This window comes from Bacillus rossius, chromosome 11, assembly GCF_032445375.1.
Source record: "Bacillus rossius redtenbacheri isolate Brsri chromosome 11, Brsri_v3, whole genome shotgun sequence".
NCBI lineage: Eukaryota > Metazoa > Arthropoda > Insecta > Phasmatodea > Bacillidae > Bacillus > Bacillus rossius.
In genome coordinates, this window is record NC_086338.1 from 17,513,696 (window position 1) to 17,541,504 (window position 27,809).

Here is a 27,809-nt window from a genome sequence, read left to right on the forward strand (position 1 = left end):
TTTACTTAAAAGTTTCACCAGAGTAGTATACAAATGTTCCTCCGGAAACTGGCTTCTGGCTGTGCAGCCGGGAGCCGGTCAGCCATATTGGATTCTGAAGTCACGGCGGCCATCTTGGACGAGCGTAACGGGACACAGTGTGACGGGACATAACGTAACGGGACAAGTAGATCACGGCGGCAATCTTGGATCCGCCATTTTGGATGACGTCATTGTGTTCTAGAAAATTCCGGCACTGTGTTGTCCGCCATATTGGATGATGTCGTCACCGTTGAAAATTTCGTTATGGTCGCCATATTTAACTTTTTTATTATCCAAATTTAACGAAATTTTTTTTAAAAATTATACAAAAATTCACTTAATAAAATTTTAATAATTTTTTTATAAAAAACAAACATTTACGACACGGAGTTCGGAGTCCTCGGTTCGAACCCGGTGAGGGTAAAAAATAAATAAAAATAGCGACCGATCCTTCCCCCGTGGTGGCTGCTGGCAGACTGACTCCCACCACTTTTTTTCAAAGCATATATAACATCATCTAGTATGATGTCATGACCGCCATCTTGTCTTCGATGCTGGAAGCCATCATCATTGTATCGTCGGCTAGAGTGCGCTGACGCCATGTTAGTTTAATTCTTACCCGCTAGAGTGCAATAATCATTTATTATTGCTGTGACACCCGACATCTTGTCATTTGGCCGCCATCTTGAAAATCTGTGATTTTAATGCTATAGATTTGGGAAAAAGTTCAAAATTCATAAAATAAATTTGTAATCTATATACTGATTGAATAGATCGACTTAGGTCCTTGATTCTATCCCTGCCCGATACAAAACAACTTTAATATTTTAAAAAAGTACCACTAAAGTGACAGGTTTGAAAAAATAAAAACACCGCAAGTTCTGTTAAAAAAAAATTATTACATAAATTCTACACTACTACAAGAACAAAAAAAATACACAGTCAAATTACTGAAGTTTTGTGGAATTCTCGACATCTGCAAATGCCACCCACGAATTAAAGCGAAGTGGCAAGCCCCACCACTTGACGTAGGACTGTCCTTTTCTTCGTTTTATAATATTCTCCACCAAGTACGTATCGGGATACAACGTAGGCTGAATCTCTTCGGCATAGAAGCCGCCATGGATAGGTTTGTGGTCCAAATCTTCGAGGTAGTAGGTCCTAGGCTCTGATTCACGAACATGTGTCACACGGAAATGTTCGGGACTCCAGTTCGCAGTGAAACTTTTCTCGAAGATACCTATCTGCTTGGAGATTCGCGCAATGTCGCCGACGTAAGCTTTACGCTTTCGTGGATCTTTCTTCTTCGTGTTGGAAAACACTGTTTGAAGCAGGTGATTGTCCTTTACATACTTTGGCTTCATTTTCGTGGTAGAATGCACCGTGGAATTATACTTGCTTATTAGTTTCGGCAAGATGTCAAGCCACTTGTAATTTCCGTTAGCCGTGAAAACTGCCGCCACATCTTGGAACGCAAAGTTCTGTTAAACCTTTCTACAACGGAGGCTTTGACGTTACTAAATGTAGAGTAGTGTTTGATGCCATACTTCTTCATCAAAGCCTTGAAGGTTGCATTGTAGAATTCTTTCCCGAGGTCCGTTTGCAGGTGCGACGGTACACGTCCATCACGCAAAATATTTTTCATGGCTGTGGCTACGTCAGTTGCAGTCTTTGATTTTACAGAACTCGCCCAAGCGAACTTGCTATAAACATCGATGACTGTCAACATGTACTTGAAACCTTTATTCAATCAGGAATATGGTATCATCTCAACAAGGTCCGCCTGGAATAAATCGTCAATTCCACTAACTATGACTTTGCGACGAAGGTATTTCCGTCTAGCAGGAGCATGAAGTTCGCGAGCGATTCCGGTTCGACTCATTGTATTTAGCCGGCTTCCCTCAGTTCTTCAAGTATGGAGACTATTTCGTTGATGTGCGAATAGTTTCCTACACTAAGCGAAGCATGTAGAATTCTAAGGCGATCAACTAATTCATTAGGGTCGTTCCAATATACATAGTCAAATATCTGACCACTTTCTAGCTTTTTTAAACCTTCGCCATGTATTGTTAGTTCAATGAAGAGATTAGCGAGAATGTCGATTTTTTCATGATCTACGTCTTTATATACACCACTATCTGGATCGTTATCCCGAAAATGTGCATTGGTTAGCTCTAGCAGTTTTTTGTACTCTTGTAAGTCTTTGTGAAAATATCCTTTAGGCTCTCTGCGATACAGCAATTCGTAGAGACCCGGAATCCCGCGTGATTTGAACGCTTCTACGTGCACGATATTTCCTGGTAGAAAGTCTATTTCTTTAGCACCGAGGAACCACTTATAATGTTTTCTGTACACTCCGTAGGTCGTGTCATTATTCCGGCTCGTAAACGATATCAGGTATGGACGGACCATTGCATTAACTTGATGTCCCTTTTTCGGTATTTTTTTCTTGTGCATGGACTCTGTACTTGTTAAGTCCTCTTCTTCTCGATCCAGTTCATACTTTCTCTTCTTTACAGTTGGCATTTCATCTTCAACTTCTGTCTTCACAATGATGGCTGGTTCTTCCTTGTTTTTAAGTTCGTCGAGGCAACTAGAGATTGGTTTAAATATCTCCTCATTTTCCATCTCACGTGCAAGTCTGGTTCGTCTAGCAAGTAAATATTTTTCACGAACAGACTGTATAGCTCGATGAAGGTCACTGGCCAGGTCCGACATTGTACTGGCTGAAAACTTATTGCAAGACATCCTTTTATACTTTTTTATTCGTTCGCAGAAACTTCTTTCTTGTGTTTGGCCAAATCTGAATTTGTTGACAAGTGAGATAGTGATGCTTTCAGACTACTTTGAAAAATCCTCAGATCGTCACGTCTTTGTGCATTCGATACTTCGATCATGTCGCGAATGCGAGAATCCGAGGCTTCCACACGCTGGTCGATGGCAACGAGATACTCAAGTAATTCCTTTTTCACACTGTCTACTTTTTGAGCCAGTAGCGAAATGTATTTGCGGATATCGCCGTCATGAGACTTGAGAGCAGTACGTAAGCCTCGACTGCTACGTCCGAATTTAGAAAAGCTATGACTCATGTTTGGCGATAAACTGATCGAAACCCTGTCTGTACCTGCCCTTATATAGAGGACAGTCTTTGACTATAACTAGGAATCCGTGTTCTTCTTTCCAACACAAGGAGCACATGTCTTTGAATTCCTGGAATGTCATGGCGGTGTTTATGTGATCGTCGTAAGCGTGGCGTAAATTAGGTTCGTCCATGCGAAACAAAACTATGATATTTGCGTTGTCTCGTAGGAGATTTTTTGGAATACGACTGTACGTCTGGCACAGGTAAACACAGTCTACCTTGGCATGTCTGCCCATGGAAAAGTACTCTTGTATTATGCCTTGTTTCACGCACATTACATCGTCGAAAACAAACACGGAATTGGCTTTTGCTTCGCTTGGAGGTACAACATCGGTATTATCGCTAAACGGAAAATACTCCAGACCATCCACCGAGCGTAGAACAGTTTATAGGCGCTGGTACTTTGGCTGTTGCAACGACTTGGAATACAAGTAAACGTTCTCGAACCGAAGACCGTTTGGCTCCTCCAGTAAACTCAGTAAAACACACGTCTTGCCACAGTTTGACGGACCCGCCATTATGCAACGTACGGCGGAAGGCAACAGTAAGCCATGTCGTGATTCACGCACACTAAATACATCGTCTTGCGTAATGCGTACGGGCAAACACACGTCTTGCTTTACGACCTGCATTGTACTAAAGTAATTGTATAAAATCAAACACATTTATACTTTCTGGTCAGTTGTGCGTAATGACTCGAAGAGGAAAGAACAAAAAACACATCGGTGCAGGACTCGTGAACTCGCTGATAAACAATCTACCATTCGAGCTACACATTCCCGGCTACAGATTCTGCGGCCCCGGCACTAAACTAGCGAAAAGGTTAGCTCGCGGTGATGTGGGCATAAATTCTCTCGACGAAAAGTGCAAGCAGCACGATATCGCATATTCATTAAGCAAGGATCTGGAATCCAGACACCGGGCTGACGAGATATTGGCACAGGAAGCCGAAGATATAAGTAAATCGTCGAACGCGGGACTAGGAGAGAAAATCGCAGCGTGGGGCGTTTCCAAAATCATGAAGGCAAAGACGAAATTAGGACTGGGTGCTCGTCGAACCAGCTCCATCAAGTCAAATACTAACTCACGCAAGACCAAACGCAAGACTGGTGCAGGCGTGCAAAAAGCCAAGCAAAAACTACAGACTCTCAACAAGAAGATTATAGGAGGATTTCTTCCTTTGCTTTTGCCTGCATTGGGTGCTCTCGGCGGCCTCATCGGTGCAACGAGCGGTATAGTGCGGGCAGTCAACACTTCGAAGAATGAGCGCAAGCAGTTAAAAGAAGCACAGCGACACAATGCCAGCATGGAAGCCATTGCCATCGGTAAAAAAAAACGGCGCATGACTCTACTTACAACCTCACAAGACAGGTCGTGGCATGAAAAAGAAACGAATGAAAAAATCCTAAGTTCGCTGCCGAAACGACCGCTCACCAACGTAGATTTAATAAAGTACGCACGCAAACTGAAAATACCAAATTTCCGTGGCATGTTTATGCGAGACACTTTGCCCAGCAATCCAAAGACACGTGAGTGCGCCATAATTAATTTAGACACGTCGGCGGGTCGAGGCACGCACTGGGTGGCCTATGTAAAGACTGGAAACATGGCCGAGTACTACGATAGTTTTGGAAATTTACGGCCTCCGCCAGAACTTAGGTTGTACCTGGGCCGGTCCACTACGTTGTTTTACAATTACGAAACGGAACAGAAGCCTAATCAAACAAACTGCGGACACTTGTGTCTTCGCTTTTTAACAAACAAAAATTAGCTGACAAATAAATATTGCTACTTAAAGGTTGTTCAGTGATGATAATTTATAAGTCATGTCGATAACACTTACCTTGACAGGTCACGCATCTGAGCTGCGGGCGGTTCATTTCCCGCCTCTGGATTTAGACGGAGAATGGTGTATCGGACTCGTAGATTTTCAAACGTATAATGCCACACCGAACATTGACGAGGAAAACTGCAAGATTTGCTTCCTGAAAAGCGATGGGACCGCTCATTAAATACAGTTACCTGTTGGCTCTTAAGAAATTGACGACATTGCAAATTACATCAGGGATATGTTACCACAGGATGTAGACTTTCAACTGCGTGGAAATCCAAACACTCAAAAAAGTATTCTAACATGTAGTGAAAATGTCGACTTTACGAAACCTGGCACCATAGGTACGATGCTCGGATTCGAATCAAAGGTGTATGAAACAGGAAGAACGTACGAATCTACACGCGCAGTAAACATTTTGCCTGTGAATGTCATAAGAATAAACTGTAATTTGGCAAGTGGAACGTATCTCAACGGAAGACTAAGCATCATGCTGCACGAGTTTTCGCCGATGGTCCCGCCAGGATATAAACTGGTCGAAGTACCGCAAAGTATCATTTATGTTCCAGTCGTCGTGAAGTGCGCACACGAAGTCGTCGTCAGAATCGTTGACCAGCGAGGACTATTGGTGAATTTTCAAGACCAAGAAATTACATTACGTCTGCACTTGAAGCGATGGGCATAAAGTTCGTAACACTGAACAGTTATAAAAGAAATCGCATTGTCGTGCATAAGAACAGTTCTCTACCAGACATCGGTGCATTAACACCTGACAGCATAAAGTATCTTCTCAGTATTGGACAAGTGCCGAGTAAATATGGAAGACGAAATCCTCAACGTGGAAGATCCGGTCATTTTTGAAGACAGCATTACGAAAATGGAATTGCACGAGTACCAGCCTTTCCTGCTCGGACCGTACGCACTACCATCGGAAGTACGCATTGCTGTACAACACCAAGATATTTGTACTTTACCTTCGCAGTCATTTCTACGTATAAGAGGCACGCTTACAAAAGCGGATGGTACGCACCCGACAACGACATCAATATCCTGCAATGGTATTCTTCACCTAATAGAGCGCATTACATACGTACTCAATGGCGTCGAGGTAGACCAGACGAGAGATGTAGGCATAACATCTGCTATGAAAAATTACCTTTCGCTCACTCCAAATGAACTGTCTGCTGCAAAGATGGCCGGTTGGGCTCTCGAGGATGAATATAAGCTTCCGGTTTATGTCGAAGGGAAGTTCGAAGTTTGTGTTCCTCTGTCCATGCTTCATGGATTCGCTGAGGACTACAAGCATATAATCATTAATTCGAAACAAGAGCTCGTACTGCTTCTAGCCAACACGCACACTAATGCAATTGTCGCAGCTGCAGAAAACCCTCAAGATGTCGCGCTAACACTACAGTCTATCGAGTGGATACTGCCCCAAATCCAAATGAGCACCGTTGAACGAGTCAAGATGTTGAAGAACATAGAAAATGGCAAGAACTTCGATGTGCCATTCCGATCCTGGAGCCTGGAAACTTATCCTGGCTTGCCTCATAATCAGCGTATCAATTGGATAGTAAAGTCCAGCTTCGCTACGGAAAAACCAAGATACATCATCGTCGGGCTTCAGACCGGAAGACAGCTTAATGCAGGAGTAAGTCGCTCCGTATTCGATAACTGTCAAATACGCAACGTAAAAATATTTTTAAACAGCGATAGTTATCCGTACGTGGACATGAACATGGATTTTGAAAGTGGAAGATTTCTTCTAGCATATTAAATGTTTGCCAAGTTTCAGCAAGCTTACTACGGGCGGATACAGTCACCGATACTGAGTCCCGACAGTTTCAAGAACAAGGCACCGTTAATGGTGTTTGACGTTTCCAAACAGGATGATCGTATAAATTCAAACATCATCGACTGTAGGATCGAGATAACGACTAGCGGAAATATTCCGCCAAACACCTATGCTTTTTGTCTGATACTTCACGATCGGCTGGCATCGTACAATTGTCGAGACAAACTTGTGAAAATTCTGACATAAATACTGTTTCGTTTTCGATAATAATTTAGTTACGACCGAGCATTGCTAGCGACAATATGTACTGCAACCTGCAAGGTTTCCAGAGTCAAAATGGATTCGTGCTCAAGGAAATTAGCGTCAGCTCCGGAGACAAGACTCGATCACGCACTTTGCGACCTCCGTATTCGTGGAAACTACTAGACGAAAAAAGTAAACGGTCGAATGAATGGCTATGTAAATACTACCATGGCCTGGAGTGGGACGAAGGAAAAATTCCGTACCACCAAGTGAAAAACACTATTGTAGATTTACTACTTCAAAACGAAATAATCTACGTTGCCGGACCGGAACAGAAGAAATGGCTGATTAAGTTGTGTGATGCGTCAGTTGTAATTGTAGACCTACAGACCGACTACGGCTGTCCTTCCCTGTGCAAGCTTAGTGTAATATACGACGTGCAGCTACGTGACAAGTTTGAACGTGTCTGTGCCTGTACAAACTCGCAGTTAATGCAGAAATGGCACACACAGTGTTAGTAGGAGCCTGCATATATAAATGTCGTACCTACATACGTGCCTTCAGTTGACGTTCTACCTGCAAGAAGATGTTAACGTTTCATCCTGCTAACGTGTACGTGTGCGCAAGACCTAGCTTCAGCAGTGTCGAGTACAGCTACTGGGATTCCTGGTATCTACGTACATATACAGAAACCTGTGATGGAGACGCTCAGCATTGTCGGTTTGCGCACTTTCCTGTGTCCTACGAACCGACTCAGCAGCTATTAGATTGTTGCGAACCTGGAAACTGTGCCGTCTATCGCATGAGACCACACACAATCCTTCCTGCTAGCATCGCTGAGGTAGTCGCCTCGTCTGCACGTGCAACACCAAACATTGACGTGTTGCAACTTGTTGCGACCTGTGATGCTTCTACGCAGACTTCCAAATGGTGTGCGTCTCGTCGTCGCAGTTCAGGCAGTGAATCTGTCCCAACTGGCACTGAGCCAAAGCCCAGGCGTAGACGTGGTCACAGACGTCACCGACCATGTCTTGTCGGAGATGTCGCCGTCGCAGAAGATGACCAGCTGGAAACCTGTGTTCCTGATCCCGTGGCCTGCGAACCAGTTGGAACCGGAGTCGATGTTACAGTGCGTGCGGCATTAAAGACTTTGCTTGTGAAAATGCTTGAATCCTTAACCTAATATGTATTTGTGAACTTTTTATAAATAAATGTGTAAAACTTGAACTCGTGTGTTTTTTATTTCTACAATTTTTAGGTACCTAATAAAAAAAATAATTTTAAATACAGACAATATTTTGACTCATGTAGTATACCCGTAGAGCACGGGTATATAAGCGAGGTTCAGACGACTGGACCCACAGTTCACCTCTGACCACGGTGCAGTACGGACGTGCTCTCTCCGTAATTTTCGTGAGATTTAGTTATGTCGACCGGAATAGAATGTTTACCGACAGCAGCGGGGACCTCGATGGCAGCAGCGATGATGGAGTCGGAGATCCCGATACCGACTGCAGAGGAGACAACGATACGTGCTGTTCCATCATCAGCTGAAGTTTCACCATCTGCATTCCAGACTTCAATTAATGAAGAGCGTACAGCGCATCAATGCAAATATTGTGACGCATCTTTTACAAAACCTACGAATGCGCGCAGACATGAAAGAAGCAGTTGTCCGAATAATTTACTGAAACGAATACAATTTCAGTGCAATAAGTGCAGTAAACAAATTTCACGTCTTGACAGCTTACATCACCATTACAAAAAATGCTCCGAGAAAGTTAAGTGCGAGTATAATGAACATGGTTATTGTTTGGACTCATGTGTTGAACAAGCAAATGAGACTATATAAGTGAGACCCAAGGTGATATGGACTTCAGTCTGTCTCTGGCTGCGGTGATGAACGGCTCGGATAGTTATACTTGTATAACGTAATAGACCAGTATCTAGCTATTCTTGAGAACTCTATGGCATCATTACCAGTATCAACACCAACCTGGATCGAAGGTCTACCATCATCAGTGCAGAGCACGATGACAACGGTGTCTACAGCTACACCTGCTCTCTCAGCACAGCAGGAGATTTCGATGCGTGCAACATCTTCTGCAGAGCAGACCTCAACGGCTTCAGAAGTTAACATGTCAGCAGTGTTACAATGGTTGTGAACAGTTCCAGTGTCATTGATGAAGGAAGGAGCATCCAGCGGTGTTCCATCACCCGACTGCACGTACTGTGAGAAGAACAAAACTTGAAATTACGGGATTATGTAATACACAATTGTAGTAATCACTCTGAACGCATTAAATATCAGTGCAACAGATGTTTAAGCAAATTTGTACAATATGGAAGATTAAAACGGCACCTCAGGAATTGTGATAGACTGGCTGTACATTCATCGGAATCAAGCTGTATATTTTGTAACAAAACATTGGCAAATATTCAAAGTGCACAACGACACGAAATATATCACTGTCCTTTTAATGAAGTCGATAATTCGTCTTTGTGTGAAAATTGTGGTTTACCAATATGTCGACCGGATAAACTGAATAGACATTTACGAACATGTAAAAGACTTACTTCGTCCATTTAGAAGACTGTTTTAATCGAGGAATCCGCAAAACTTTAGTACTTTGATTGTGTATTTTTTTGTACTATTATTAGTGTAGTATGTATGTAATAAAAAATTTTTTTTTAAAAGGGACTTGCTGTGTTTTAATTTTTTTAAACCTGTCACTTTAGTGGTACTTTTTAAAATTTTAAAGCTGTTTTGTATCGGGCAGGGATCGAATCAAGGACCTTAACCGATATATTCAATCAGTATATAGATTACAAATTTATTTAATGAATTTTGAACTTTTTCCCGAATCTCTAGCATTAAAATCACGGATTTTCAAGATGGCGGCCAAATGACAAGATGGCGGGTGTCACAGCAATAATAAATGATAACTGCACTCTAGCGGATAAGAATTAAACTAACATGGCATCAGCGCACTTTAGCCGACGATACAATGATGATGGCTTCCAGCATCGAAGACAAGATGGTGGTCATGACGTCATACTAGATGATGTTATATATGCTTTGAAAAAAGTGGTGGGAGTCAGTCTGCCAGCAGCCACCACGGGGGAAGGATAGGTCGCTATTTTTATTTTTTTTTACCCTCACCGGGTTCGAACCGAGGACTCCGAACTCCGTGTCGTAAATGTTTGTTTTTTATAAAAAATTTATTAAAATTTTATTAAGTAAATTTTTGTATAATTTTTAAAAAAATTTTCGTTATAATCGGATGATAAAAAAGTTAAAGATGGCGACCGTAACGAAAATTGCAACGGTGACGACATCATCCAATATGGCGGACAACTTAATGCCGGAATTTTCTAGAACACAATGACGTCATCCAAAATGGCGGATCCAAGATGGCCGCCGGGGTCAAGGTCAAGGTCAAAGGTCAAGGTCACAACCATTCAAGATGGCCGCCGTGACTTCAGAATCCAATATGGCTGACCGGCTCCCGGCTTCACAGCCAGAAGCCAGTTCTCGGAGGAACATTTGTATACTACTCACCAGAAACTGCAAAGGGTTTATTTTCGGTTTCCTAGGTGAGAGTAGCACACAGGTACCACAAACGATTCTGTCTTAATATTTGAATAAAAATTGGTTAAAAGGTTTAAAAAAATTTCTGTAAGACCTTAATATAATTAAATACAGTTTATTGATTTTCATGGGGTTGAAAAATCGATATTATTAAAGAAAAACTCAAGAACTTAGGTATATTATCTATTAGATAGGAGATACTTCACTGGGCAGAATAAAAATTTTCACTTCAATAACATTATTCAGGTTTTACTGAGTTTAATTTCAGGTGATTCGTTAATATTTAGTGATTAAAACAGTTTTCCTAACGTAAATTTATTTAAAATACTAAATAGGTTAGTTAAAAGGAATTTATCCAACAATGTACCAATCAAGCGACATTAAAACGTGTGTGAGCGTGTGAACACCACAAGCGTGAAAATAAAAAAAAAAAACATAAACACACACTACGTACACACAGTTGAAAAGATATGTAGTTTATTGGAAAATCAAGGTTAATCTACGAAAGATTTGTGCAATGGGAGTGCATGACTTGATGTAAGCTTTTGGACATACGCCATTGCTAAGCACTTTTTTTTGGGTTAAATATTTTTGTGCTGTCATATTTTGTGGTTTCAACAAATCTTACATCAAGTCATTAATCTACGGAATAAGGGTGAAAATACAGCTCTTGAGTTGTTACTGCACGAGCCTTAAAGCGGGCAGGCGCAAGCAGGCAATGTTTCGCACGCGGGCGTGTGCCACGGGGCATACCAGACTACCATCGCAAAGGAGATCAGAAGTTGGTTAAGATGGTCAGTTACCGCTAGGAAATTTCACCGTTTGTTTTACTTCTAGATACTTTATTCGTTCTTCAAAAATTTCTCCAATGACTATGATCAATTTGGATAAGTTCTTTCGGTTCTTGACTAGGTCATAAAGGCCTGCTGATGCTGTGTTTATGATTCTCGCAACATGCATAAAAATAACTCTACCTTTCTAAAATTTATTATATTAACTAGCCGTGGGTGTGAAATAAAATTACAGTATACATAAAAACAATTTCAGTAAACATAAATCTTTAAAGAAACCCATATATTTTAAAATAGACGAGAATCTTTCAGCCTTGGTTATGAAAAAAATTCAGCCTTCACGTTATACTCTAACTAGCTTCTTTATCTTTCCCTATTCGAGCCACTGACCATTTTTGCATACTACCTACTGGCTTGTCACACAAAGTGTGTGTGTGTGTGTTGTTTTTTATATTTCATTCACGAAGCAGGTTAAGGTATGGGCGCGAACAGTCTTTTTCTCGGGCTATTTCACCGGCGAAAAAAACAATGTTGTAGCTGCGTGTCATCAGTCTCAGAGCAAACAATGGACGGTTTTACACAATGCTGACGTATTTGTGTGTATGTGTGTGTGCGAGGTCACTTTTTGTTCTTGTTGTTACTGCCGCGAGGAAATACTCTGAGCAGGTTTTATTCAAAAAAGAGGAAAGAGCCTCACAAATTAGCCCACAGGAACAATTAATTATATATTAAATAATAAATGCTCAGAATTTCATATCTTGTTGACTTATGAATACAGGAGCATGTGTTTTACTATTAATATAAAAAGAAAAAAGGCCGATGCTAAGGCCCACTAAGCGCATGCTGGTAAAGCGGTTCTTTGTCTGTGTTTATTTCAAGACTTTTATGTCTCACTTAAATCTATAATTAAAAATAATAATTAAATTAAATATTAAATTAAAATATTTTGAAAATAACTTTTTTTTCTATGCATTGTTTGTTTTATTTTCTGTCTTGGGTTTGCACTGGTTCTATGATTTATGTTTGTAATACATATTTGTTTTTTATGTTCGTGTTTTACTATTTTCATGGGTTAAACATTTGTTTATTTAGTGTTATACTTGTTAAGTGCCTCCCTAATAAAGGTTTATAACTCTTGTCTGGCACTGAAATTGTAAAAAAAAACAAAAAAATAATAGGTCAAAAATTATTAAGAGAACGAAAGTAAGGAAGTATGTATAAGAATGTTCTTAGACATTAAAGACTAGGACCTTTAGATATAGAAGTACCAAATAGCATTTCTAAGCCATTTTGAAGGACTGAATTTTGTTTGTTGGAAAGATAATTGTCTTAATAAAATTTTTTTATCCGTAATAAGTGTCTTTAAATATTAACCAGAAAAAATTGAGTATGATATCAATCATTTCTGGGGAACAAAATATTGATTTGAAAACTACTTGAATTGCAATCTGTGCCAGTTTATCAGACACCACGAACGTAAGAACATGGTACAATGCCTTGTTCTTTGTGAAAGGATAAAATGTATGTACGACGTCTTCATTTTTTTAATTTGTGTTGGCGTGTTGTTTATTGTGAACCAGTAGTATATAATAAATACCCTGACCGAGCTAAGGCTTCAGGCTGTGGATTGTGTAATATCGACGCCATCTTGGATTGTGACGTCACGCGGACATCTTGAATGACCTTGAAATGAACTTTGACCATAACCTTAATCTTAAAAAATTTGTCAAAAAATGACTCATAATTGGGAAACATTTGTCAAAATCCGTCAAAACTCCCAGTTTTGTGGAAAAAAATCCCTCCGAAATTCTCAAAAAAAATGAAACACATTTCTCTATTTTGAAGGGAAAATAATAACAGTCTCTATTTTGAGAGAAAAATGATCGTTCTGAGGAAAATTTCCCGTTTTATTCCTCAAAAATTCAATAAACCGGAATTCGAAAAACCTCAAGAGATTTTTGCCTTAAGAAGTATCCAAATTCCGGAAAGAGACTTGAAGTCCACATCTACAAGCCTTGGAGGCCATTAACCTTGACCTGTGCGTAAAACTCAAAGTGCTTTAATTTTAACCAAACATGTCAGAAAAAATAATATATATATAAATGCTTACTGCAAATGTTTAGTTACTTAATCGATTTCAGTCCTTCGTTTGATTACCAGCGAAAATAAACATGTAATTTATTAATAAAAATTTGAAAAGAATCATTAATTACAATTTTAAAAAATATAAAAAAATGCTTACGTCACACCCACCATATTAAATTATGGCATAACCGTTTAACTTTTCGTTACGTCCACCATATTGAAAATCTGTAAATATTATCCAAAAAATTAGGATAACAATTAAAATTTACAAAAATTAATAAACCAAATTTTAATAACCACATACATCACGGAGTCTTTAGATAGAACCTGGAGAGGTCAAAATAAAAATTACGACAGATCCTTCCTCCACGGAAGCCACAGGCAGACTGACCTCCCACCACTAATGCCAAGGTGAAATATATATCCAGCTAGTATGTCGTCACGACCACTATATTGTTTTCTTCTGCTAAAGGATGCTACCACCAGATTAGTACAATTTTCACCCGCTAGAATACAGGATTTTTTTTTGTGCCAGGGCGCCCGCAATCTTAAAAATTTTGACATCTTGAAATTCTGTATTTATTTAACTATAAATTAGTGAAAAATTCCAAAATTCATTTAAAAAACAATCACTCATTGATAAACCGATTGGTTGTATTTATTCTTATCCTTGGTTCGGTACTTGATCGATACAAAAATATTTATTTTATGTAAAAAATTTCAAGTAAATATGGTATAAAGTCCTAAAAGAAGCTCCAATTCACCTATTAAAAGCCTTCAGTAAGTCTATGATGACATTTTGACTACCACCTTGTAAAATATTAATTATTAAGCTGGAAATTCGGGAAAATTTCCACGATTAATCAAAAAATTCACTCAGTATATAATGATTGATTCGATCCTTTGTTTGAAACTTGATCACTGCAAAACAAATACGTATAACCAAGTGTCTTCGGACCACGATAACAAGTCATGTTGTGCCGTTTCTAGGTATGGCACTCGTGATTTTATGAGTAGGTAATTAATTTATTCACATTTCTTTTTTTTAATCTTTCATGTTAAATAAATTTTAAAATATTTATGCAAAGATTGTATTTGATATTTATTTATCTTCACATATTTCATTATCTTAATGTTAAGGTTTTGTGTAGCTATTTAATTAATAATGTCTTAAATGTGTTTGTTTCTATTATAATCAAATGTGTAAGGGAAACACTACTACAATACTGGTTCTATGAATATTTTGTTTTGTTTGTATAATTCTACTTATTGTAAATTCTATGATTTCTGTCGTGTCTAACGAAAAAGACTTACCTTGCCCTTTTCAATTTCTTTTCGGCCATTTGGCATGTAATTTTTTGGTGCGGATGTAAAAACCACCACAAAATGTAATAACTTATCTGTTACCGCCGTTTTGGGTGAGTAAATGTTTCGTCTGTGGGAAAAGTGTATCCCATGATAATTATTTTTTATGTTTGGAGGTTAATATTTTTGTGGTTTCATTCCATAGCGGTTCGAGTCATGGGCCTCATCCTGGCTTTGGTGTTCCAGGAATCTAAATTCATTTTTGGGAATTAACCTCTTCAAAACAAAGGCCAGAAATTTCATTATTATCATTATTATTATATTAAGGTTATGTAGCTGTTTTAAACTTCTACGTGATCATCATGCAAGTTTCTACTATTGAACTTGAATCAACGAAATAATATTGATTTCTACACTTTGGAACATTTCCGGCAATTAATTTTCATTATGAAGAAAGAATTATAAGAAGACTTCAATAATTTAATATTTGTTTGATGAATTATTTTTTTAATAATATTTGTTGATAAACTTAACCTGTTTTTACTTAAATCTAATATAAATACTTGGTACGTACCTAGTTGTTCACGAGCTCGTTACTTAATATATTATAATACTCAATAACATTTGTTAAAATGTTAATTGTTTTATTGATGTTTGTTTACATTGTTGTTTTTACAAAGGCCTATAATTACAACCAGCACCAATCTGATATTTGTGTTATTTGTTCCCAGTGGTTTATTCCAATAAGTTTCAATTCCTTTTAACATATTATGTTTGGTTATAAAGGCAACATATTCTCATGTCTCTATAGTAATTTATACTAATCCTTTGGTTAATACATAATAACATAGTACAACAAATGTAAACGATCCGACATATCTGAAACTTTCATGTGTTATAGTGTCCTCGGGTAACTTCCAATGCCACACATTGAGGTTATGTAGGATGCTATAGCAGATGAATACCTTTCAGTCAAAACAATATGTCACAATGTACAATGTCAGGCGTATAGGCCAGACATATTCCAACCACAGACCTTCTTTATCGATAGCTAATAAAACATTTTTCAAGAAGTCCAGACAAAGTCTTCAAACTGTCAGACTTTAAGTATCGATAAAATAAATAAAATCAATTTGACCAATGGAACATGTTTTACGATTACTAAAGGGCCAAAAATACGTTAAAAAATGATTTATCAAGTTCAAGAGGTTTTGAAACAGTAAATATTCAGAGCTACTACAGATATATCTACGCACATTAAACGAAACGAAACCCAATCAACAGAAGAAAAGAACACACAATACACACATTGGACACAGTACACACACACTATACACACAGAACAAAAAACGTAAACAGTATACACACCATACATGCAAATACACACAAAAACACTTAGTACACACACTGGACATACAGTACACACATAGCAAACACAATGAACACACACAATACACACAGGGCATTCAATGACACACAATACACACTCAAATTAACAATGAACAATCAATACCACACATTAGACATAAATTGGACACACAGTACACACAATAAAAAACAGAACACACACAGTACACAGAGTGGATTCACAGTACACACACAATGGCCTCACAGTACACACATACTGGACACACAATGAACACTCACAGTACATATACAATGAACACGCGGTACACACACGTGAACACACAGTACACACAAACGCAATAGACTCACACAACACACACACAGGACATACAATGAGCACACAGTACACGCAATGACACACAGTACACACACATACAACTCAATGGACACAGTACACGCACAGGAATGGAAATGGACACACAGTAGACACAATGCTTACATACAACACACACAAAGGACACGCATTTGACTCAAATGAAGCACAATGGGACAAAATTTAACTTGGTGTGATACGATATCATCAATACAATACGATAATACAGCCATGGCTACGTACGTTAAATGTGCGATCTTTAGTAGCTCTGAATATTTACTAGTTTAAAACCACTTCGTCTGGATAAAACATGTTTCACGGATTCTTGGTCCTTTAATAAGCGTAAAACATGTTCCATTGGTCAAATTGATTTTATTTATTTTATCGATACTTAAAGTCTGACAGTTTGAAGACTTTGTCTGGACTTCTTGAAAAATGTTATATTAGCTATCGATAAAGAAGGCCTGTGGTTGGGATATGTCTGGCCTATACGCCTGACATTGTACATGACTTGTTATCGTGGTCCGAAGACACTTGGCCTATACGTATAGTATTGTACGTGAACTATATAGAAATTCAAATTTCCAAGATGGCGGTCAAAATGTAATTATATAATTTCTGGAGGCTAGTAGAAGAGAAATTTAAGCTTCTTTTATGACTTTCCATTATATTTATTAAAATATTTTTTTCTATAGATAAAATATCGAACCAAGAACAGGAAACGATCGATTTATTCAGTTAATTAACAAGTGCTTTATTTTATGAATCCTAGAATTTTTCCCGAATTTAGAGCTAAATTATTACGAATTTCAATATGGCGGGCGCCACTATAATAATAAATAATTACTTCTCTCCAGCAGGTAAAAAATAAAGTAACATTGTGGGAGCGCACTCTAGCAGACGAAATCAAGACGCCGGCCTCCAGCAGACGAAAATAAAATTGCGGACGTGACGAAAACTAGCTAGCGATATATATTTATATTCCTTGGCATAAGTGGTTGGAGGTCAGTCTGCCGGTGGCTTCCATCAAGGAAGGACATGTCGTCATTTTTAATTGACCTTGCCTGGTTCGAAATAAAAACTCCATGACGTAGGTACTTTTTCAAATTTAAAATTGATAAAAATTGTATTTAATTTTTATTTCACAAATTTGAAAAAAATTTTCCGAATACTTTTGGACAATAGTTACAGGTTTTCAATGTAGCGGCCAAGACTAATTTCAAAATGTAGGAATGTTTTTATTATTGTTATTAATAAATTTTTTATAAAATTTAAACTTTTTCTTAAATTTCTAACTTTTTATTTACGGATTTTCAAGATTGTGGCCGTAACGAAAAGTACAACGGTTACGTCATAATTTAAGATGGCGGGTGTGACGTTAGCAAGTTTTATTAATTTTTAAATTTATAATTAAGAGTTTTTGATTTTTATTAATAATTTACCCTTCAACTCTGGCCGGGAATCCAACCATGGACCGAAATAGATTACGTAACAAATCTATTTAAAGTAAGCAAATTTATTTTTTTTAAATTTTTTGATGAATATTGAAGAATATTAAAGAATTTGAATTTAATTCAAAGCTCAATAGTATCTATGATAGGCGCCAGATGCTCATTGGAGGCTTGTAGACGCGGACTTTAAGCCTCTCTGCGGAATTTTATTACTTTATAAGGTAAAACTCTTTAGAGTTTCATCAAAATTGGAATTTTTGAATTTTTGAAGAATAAAATGGGAAATTTTCCCTAAAAAAGGGAATTGACACGAATTTTTTTATGAATTGTCAAAATAAGGTAATTTAATTGCTTTTGATCTTCAAACACTATTTTTAATCCCTTTCACTAATAACGTGTTGGTATAAAAATTTACTTTGCACCAAGGTTTTAGACAACATTACGGTGGTTTTAAAATAAATTCGAACGAATTTGATAGCAAGAAAGTTTATAATGTTTTTTTTTTTTTTTTAATTTGAGCACTTGTTTTTATGATAATAATTCGTTTCCTCAAAACTGGTTTCAATCACAGTTTTAGATAATGTTTAGGATTCATACAATAAAGTGTACCTGATTTGATAGTATATCAATTTAAGAAGTTAAGATGATTTATTATTTTCAAAGCTTGTTATTTCCACCCCTTGCCATAATGGTTGGTTGGGTAAAACTTAATTTTAACAATAGTTTAAGTAAATATATAACAAGTTAAAACAAAGTAAGAATGGATTCGACATTGGACATAGTAGGGAAGTTATATTTATTTTCTTTTTTAAATCCCAGGTATTTTAAACCCCTTGCATTAATCATTTGTATTATCAAAATTTGTTACAGACAAAAGTTCAAGCTAAATATTATTATATTTACAAACCCTTTTGATCGGATTTGATAGTGTGCCTAATATAATAATTTATTAATTTCTTGTCATTCAACCCCTATTTATTACCCCCCCCCCCCTTTTTGCAGTCGTAAAAAATATGTTTCATGAAAAAGTTGTAGATAATTAAGGTTTTTTGATAAATTAGAACGAATTCAGTAGAGTGCATTGTAAGGAAATTATGAATTTTTAAAATTCTTCCCGCTGTTTTTTCAACCCCCTGCAGAAATTGCTAATCTTATCAAAAAGTTTTAAATGAAAATTATAAGATTTAAAACCCTTGTTTTATTCACCCCTTGCAGTTATGGTTGGTCACATAAAATTATTCAGCAGAACGTTTTTATGAAATTTATACGGTTTACAAACAAATGGAACGGATTTAATAATGCGCATATTAAGGGAATTATTAATATTTTTTTGTCTTTCAACCCCTGTTATTTTCCACCCCTTGCAGTAATGGTTGGTCATAAAAAATTATTTTGGACGAAAGCTGAAAACAATATTTCTAGGTTTTACAATAAAAGATAATGGATTTAATAATGTAAGTAGTACAAACTTCCGTTTTTTTTTTTTAAATCTCAACCTCTTTTTTTTTTATAAAAACCCTTGAAGCATTGTTAAATCATATCAAAAAGTGTTTCAGACAAAATTTTTAAATAAAAATTATAAGACTTTGAACTAATTCGATTGTGTACGAACATTGTTATTTTATTTTTTTGTCCTCCAACCCTTGTTTTATCGTCCCCTTGTACCTAGTTATGGATCGTCGCATCAAAAATCTTATTGACAAAAAAAAAATTGTTTTACGCATACGAGTTACACACATATAAATGCGAAATATTATGGGAGTTATAGTGATTTTTCGGTTTTTAAAAAAACCTTCCCTGTTTCACCCCCTTGGTCGGACATTGCCCATTAACAAAGTAAACCTAGATTGTCCATGTTTATATTTTATGTATCAGTTTGGAAGTGATTAGTAAACAATTCAGACAGTTATCGTGTTTCTCAAATTGTTATATATAAACTTTTGAGTTGACGATGGTTTTGGCGTCTATGGACCATGAAATCAAAAAGTATATAAATATTTTCCACAAGTCATACCATGGTAACGGTTACATTAGGTAGTATTTCTTCTAAATCTACCTAGTATCTAGATTATCGTGTTAAAGCTTCTTCTAAATCTACCTTGTATCCAGATTATCGTGTTAAAGCTTCTTCTAAATCCACCAAGTATCCAGATTATCGTGCTAAAGCTTCTTCTAAATCTACCTAGTATCCAGATTATCGTGTTAAAGCTTCTATTTACCTTATTGTTTCGCTGCTGATTTTATTTTAATTTAAAGACAATTTTTTCAGAGTTTCATCAATTTAATGTGTTCATTCAATGCGCCTATAAGCTAAAGTGCCAACTTTAAATCACAACTCTATCATGAAATAGGAAGACATGCTCATGTGGTATATAATTTTTATATAACATTCCGAATATAGTCTTTGTCAACAACATCTTAATTAAAAAAACATATATTTATAAATAATTTAGTTTTCCTTAAATCATATAACATTAAGATTGTCAAAGTTTGGGGAAAAATATTGACATTAACGACAAAATGAACAAACTACCGGTTTATTAAGAAGTACATACCACTCAATATAATGAAACGCTCTCAATTCATGCTGCTATTAAGATAAAAATTGATCTTAAAGGTTATTATTGAAATGATAACATATTTTAAGAACAATCCATTATAATTACATAATGAATTAATTAAACATTATTAGGAAAACATGAAATAAAAAAAGTAAAATAATTAAGGATAATTTAGGATTTCACCCACTTGAGTCGTGAAACATAGTATACATTTTGTTTTTGCTGCCAACTTGACAGGTTGTAATTCTGCGATGATTTTTACGTAGTCAGGGATCGTGCATCTTCGTTTTTATTGTTCATTGTAAATGTGTTGATAAAAGTATACTAATGGTCAATTAGGTTATGTTAGCTACATTATAAATACTTTAAAACATTGTGGACGGTTGATTAGGTTAGAATAGCTACATTAAAGATACGGAAAAAGAAAAGCGAGCATGAAACTCGGGGAACTTCGGGTTTTAGCCCTCTCGTCTGTGAAATGAAAGCTTCCCGTTTTACAAGGGTTGTTCTGGAAAGTTTTCTGCTAAGCCTGAATGGACTGGCCGCGCCCCCGACTGACCGGGAGTTAAGCCCCTGGTGGCGGCCAGAGGGGTCGCGCGACCCCTGACCTTTGTCGGCCCCGGGGGCTGGGACTCGTGGTCCAGCGCGGCGCTCTGTGACCTCTAACCCCCCCCCCCCCCCCCACTGCCCCCCACCAGTCCCGCGCGAGTGAGCAGCTCTAACCGTGTAGGACGCGCATGTCCGCGAAGAATTGAACATTTTATTTCGATTCACAGAAAAAAATTGGTTGTCTGTAAAGTTGGTTTACGGACGATAGTTTAACGTGACGTCATAACAAAACATTGATGAAATAATTGCACACTTTTATGAATAAAATCGAATCACTTTTATTGAATTATCACTATTTTGTATGTATACAAAGAAGGAGTGAAATAAAATGTACAATTTAATTGATAAATTTACTTTTATTTGCACTCATTTAATAATATATGTTTATTACTTTAACGAAGAGATTATTTTAACTTTAACTTTTATACATGTTTGCTATTTAACTTCTTCCAATCTGTGTTATTCTGTTAAGGATAGGACGATAATAGGAAAAGTAGGAAACGAATGGGAGTGTTTCAAGTTTAATGTGCCTCGAAAAAGTCAAATCGATGGTTGTTCCAAAAGAGTGGAAGAGAGATAGATACGGCGCAAGCGTACAATGAGCGTAACAGGACAATGTGCGTAACGGGACACTTTTTCGTGCGTGCAGCCAGCGTTGATCGATTTATTAGACGTTGTCACGTCAAAAAAGGTGTGCGCGTGGAGTTCCCGTGTGAAATAAATGAAACTTCTTGCTTATTTTATTATTAGGTATAGGAAACAATTATCTTTTATTGAGGTCGCAGTTAAAAAATATATATATTCAAGTATCGGAGTGCTAACTCATGCTACTGTATTGCGCAAGTATGCAAGTGTAAAGTTTCCAACTTTGCAAGTACGCAAGTGTGCGATATTTAAGTGTGCAAGTATGCAAGTGTGCAGTTGTGAAAATGTGCAAGTGTGCAAGCATGCTGCGTCATTTCTACCTCTCCCCTTCCGTCTCCTCCATCTACCGGTCCCTAACTACTCCCCTAATGCGATCGGAGTTTTCGTAACGTTCGGAAATTGTAGCCCCCTCAGCAAAAATGTTTCACTTCAAAAATTATTTTACAAAATTGAGAGTAAAGCTTGTATATTTTGGCTGAAAAGGAAAGCTGCTAAGGACCTGATGATGATAAATTGTTCTGAAATTCAGAATTTCACGCTTTTATAACAGTGCAATTTTTTTAAATTTTCCTGAAACTGGTTACTGGTTGAGAAGTGAGTGATCCTCCGCCATCTTGAATTATGACATCACGGCGGCCATCTCGAATGATCTTCACCCTTTAACTTGATCCTGAACCCGTCATCGTCAGAATTGTTGACCAACTAGGACTCTTTGTGATTTTTCACGATGAAAAATTTACATCATGTCTGCACTTGAAGCAATGGGCATAAAGTTTGTGACACCGAGCAGTTATAAAAGAAATCGCATTATCATACGAAATATCAGTTTTTTACCAGACGTCGGTGCATTAACGCCTAATAGTATAAAGTACGCGTCCTCCTTCCTCAGCGCTTTTGTCTATCCTTGAGTGGCCTGGGAACTTCGCGGGCTTACAGAGGCCACCGCGAAGAGTGGCGTGAATAAGCACCGATGTTCTGGACACTTCGACTGTCGGGTCGGCCCGGGATGACACGACACATCACTTACTAACATTTCTGACTTTACACTTAAAATAAAATCACTAAACCAAATTATACCATTCAATATAAAATAAAAACTAAAAATATAAATTATCTAAAAATAAAATTTACAAGGAAAAACTTACATTTATAATAAGGCTAGAGAACTTGCCACACATTTTTCTTTATTCGACCATAAAGTGATGAACAGGTGGTAAATTTATTTTTTATGAAAAATGTCGCATCTCTGAACCTATCAAACGGCATGTAAGTTACGTGTTATGATAAATAAATATGCTGTTCTACTTCTGATGGGGTCAAATATTCTAAACATGCTGGCAACAAAAAAATATATATTTTCTAATAAAATCATATTTAACTAAAATATTGGAAATGATAAATAAACATACCTTAACCTAGCTTTTTTTTATCAAATTTCTCAGAATTATCACCCTTCTGCTGTAATAGGGGTTAATGTTATTGAAAAATAAAAAAAAATTAGGCAATCCGTTTAAAGAAATTAGCAAAAAAATAACTCAATGTAAATATAAGTAAAATATAATTATTTTGGGGTTCACATTTGTGGTTAAAAAAAAGGGATGAGTTTACTTTGGGTTTGGAAAAAAGATATTGCTATATTTACTTTGTTCTTAGTTTTAACATTGGCTTCCTTGTGGAAGAAGAAGAGTTGAGTAAAACGTTTTGTGATTTTGTTTAAGTATAACTATGCGAACTAAGATCAACTAATACCTTGGAAAAGATATTTAATATATGTACTCTCTATTTCAAATAAAGATGCGTTTGCATGAAATAGCCTTAAAAAATTGGAGATATTGTTGTAAGGCGAAATTATGAAGTTATCCTGAGCATAGCTTTAACCGAAATAATTAATCTGACTTAAAATGAAATAGGTGCATGTTAAACAATTTGTTTTAACTGTCAACCTAATGAAATGAAAAGGAGGAAAGTATGATTTAATCAAGGTAAAAAAATATGTCTCTAAAACAGAAGTTTTAAAGTATGATTCTTAATCAATACTAAAAATTAAAATGGCCTTAACATATTTTAAAAAATATTGTTTTAAATGGTTTGTTATGAAATAAATATTTGATACACCTGAAAATTTAATACGTCTATTTTTTTGATACAAATTTGGGGAATTAATCACATACTTTACTTTCAGTGGTATGATTTTAGTAATACACTGAAAATGCTTGAGCAAAGCCGCGGGTTATTAGCTGGTTAAAAATAAAGTTAAAAAAAAATTCGGTTTGTTTGCTTTTTTCGGCATGACTTGAACAGTAATTTATGGAATTCTAGTAAAATTAATTTGTTAGTAAGATCTTTCACTATAAAAATTACTTACTAGGCATTGTGTAATCACGAAATCCCTCCCCTAAAATGACAAAATAAAGGGACATATATATTGTTAGAGTAATTAACTATAGCTCCGAGCCTAACCAAGCCAAAGCTAGGTTGTTGAATACAAATATTAAATAAACCATAATTACCAACTTCATTTTATCATATTTTGAATTTTCGCCCCTAAGGGGTGTGAGTGGGTATATTTTATTTTTATGGAGTTAAAAAATAATATATACAAATCTACCAGAGCAGTAGGTAAGAAACTAAGTATGAATTTGACTATCCATAATAATATTACACATGCAAATGTGTGTTTTTCTGATTGTGCTGCTTTCACGCAGCAACGGAACAAAGGATTGACATGTTTTTTTACATAGACTACATTTAATTATGAAATTCCATCCTAAAGGGAGTGAAAAGGGGTAAATTCAGTTTTATAACCATAGGAGGTAGGTCATAGACACACAAACAGTGAGTTTGTGTCATTTCTCTTTGTTCGCAGCACGGGCATATACTAAGGTCTGGCAACCTCCTATCTTTCTCCTTGGCTAAACCTATCCGCTTAGTGAAGCTCGCGGCTGCTAGCGAACTAAAGGCGCTAATAACCGTTTAGTTTAGGACTTTGTCCATAAATGGCGTTGAATTGAATTTGTAAGGCGCTAACATTTGGTGCGTCTTGCCTAGGGGTTACCTGCATTCCCACAAAATGAAGCTGAGGATTGGCGTCCCAGTTTTGCCTATGTGTAGCCTTGGTACACCTAGATTGTGCAATCAATGGAACTTTAAACTCAACATGTCCCGTGGTTTTCAAGTGTATGTCCCACAGACTTGAAACTCGGTAGTATTGTTCATTATATTATGATGTGTTTAGCCCGGGCAGCGCCAGATACTTCAGCTGGAAAGTAAATAAATCGTTCCTTGACCTAACTTGTGTGACACTAGTACCTACTCCAGTGTATCTGCATACATGTGTGTACTTTGTACTGTATTGTCTGTGAAAAAACAACGTGACACAATCTCTTTCTCTCTCTCGCTGCATACACTGACAACATATTTATGTAGTTACTATGACGTAGGTGTGTTCGTGGGTGTTGTATCAAATTACAAAAAAAAAAAAAAAAAAACAGTATGGAAAGTTGGGCGCCAATACTCGCGTAATCACTCTGATGTATATACACTCTAGACCAATAAGTAATTAATACAGTTAACTACAGAAATATTTTATGTTATTGAGATTAGTAATGAGATGGACAGACTCTAAATAAGGGTTCATATTTAACAAATAATACAAGAAATTATAGTTTTAACAAACACATATCATATTTTATATAATATATAGAAATATAATTTACAAAAATCTAAACTGTCTATACATTGAATTATGGACATAAACACAATATGGAATAAAATCGAATTTTTGACAAATATTCAGGGAAACACTATTATTATTATATTTTTGGAATTGTTTTAATGTAAGAGCATCCAAACTCTATGAACCATAATACAATAATTCTCGATTGAAGCGTTGGACACATCATAAAAATGTCTCTTAAAATATTTTGCTGTCTCTCAAAAACCTTTTTTAACAGAAAAATTAAAATAAATATTGATTTAACCTGATTTTGTCCGGCTGCTTAGTTCCGTCTTAAACATCAGACCTCTGAACCACGAGTCACTCGATCGTCTCTTATCCTTTATATCACGTAAATAAGAAATATTATTACAGTTATTGATAGAACAAATTTTACTGTTTGAGATTTTTCTCTAATTACAACACAGTATTTTTAAGTTTTTATCATGCGTATGGTCGTCACTTGAAATTGGCGTTGTTGAATCAGTGACTTACTGCGTTTTTACATTTAGTGAAGACATAACTAATTGCACATCTCTTCTGGTATAGCTCTGCCTGATATGTCAACAAACTTATTAATGAACCTTTAAAATCCATACAAATATGTTTCCTGTACCTGACATACTAATTACACTTATTGTTTTGGTAAAGATCACATGCACATCTTGCTAAAACGATGCTTAGTCGTAGAAGAACGTTCTTAATAATGAAAAGTTTAAATATTCATAATTTTCCAATACTGAGTTTTGATTGGTCCTTAGATGTTCTACTAACTCTTACACAGTCACAGCAAATAAAAATTTAATACGTAAACATTGCAGTAAAACTTCCTAAAAGTCATTGTTGCAAAATAAAGATAGTATAAAATTTTATAAATTTAAAATAATTTTATGGCATAGCCAAAAGATACTTAGAGGATTCAGCAGAAAAAACGTTCACTTCCGCTCAATTTGCATATAGTCGTTGACCTGAGGAACGGTCGGTTGCTTTTTAATAACATAAAATGCCGTATAAATATATTTATATAAATAAATCGGTCACTGTTATACATATTAACCGTTTAAAAACAATCTGTAACAGTGTCTTGGTTCAACTGATTGAATTTAATGGAGTCCAAAATATTACATTGTAGTCAAAATGATGAAAGTAATTTTATTAATAGGATTTTGAATACTTCAATGATAAATTCCGAACAAAATATAAAAAATAGCTGTAAAAAATTACCAGAGTAGACCTGGAATGATTTCAGAAATACATATGAAACGGCAAATACAAATGCGGGCCCTGAGTGACAAGAGGCTAGTGAGAGACGTCTCGCACTACATGAACATCGAGTTAGTGCTGTTAACATGCGAGTAGGGCCATGATTGCTTCTGGACAGAGGACACGACTTATAAAGCGATTTTGAGCCAGAAGATAAAGCATTTCTTTTTTCTGCCATCTCCAAGGACGTTTAACATTTGCCCATTAAGAAGTAAAGAATGATTACAACGAAATTTTCACCGGTCCCATGGTGTAATAGTTAGCACTATGGACTCTGAATCCAGGGATCCAAGTTCAAATCTCGGTGGGACCTGGGTTTTGTCCTTTTTTTATTCCTGCTGAAAACATACAATGTTGTACATGCCATTAAATATTTTTGTGTGCAAACCAAGCTTTTATTATAAAACACTGCATAAAGATAGAACTCAACAGACTATTGCATGCAAATAATTAACACTTACAAATATTAACATTTATTTTTTGGGATGAACGTGTATTTAACATGTGACAAAGTGAAAGAACGATATTCATGTGAAATCATATTAAAAGCGTAAAATAAATCGTAACTTTCCGTAAACAATAGTCATATGAATAGGACGTTTGTAAAGTTATGAAACCATTTCCTTTTATCGTAGTAAAAGCTACCACGCGTATTCACTTTCCTTATCTTAAACTTATGGCATTTTTTAACTCTTAAAAAAAAGCTTGTTTTCAGAAATATTTTACTTTAAATCTGTACTTATATGAAATATATCTGAAACTGTTTCAGGCAAGATAAGATAATGCGCGTCGACGATTTCTTCATCGAGAAATTATTTCACATGTCATCTAGCTGTTAAAAATCTTCCATTTACTAGCTTAATTATAATTACTACGAACTGCTGCCAGGTGATATATACCGGTACTGTCAGTTTAGTGAAACAGAAATATTTTATTTATTTCTTTGTTTAGACTTTTGTTTGGCGCAATTAAGGCGCATACACTTTCTCTTGCACTGAACCATGAAACATATTGTGTAATAAGTTATGTCTAGAAATGAA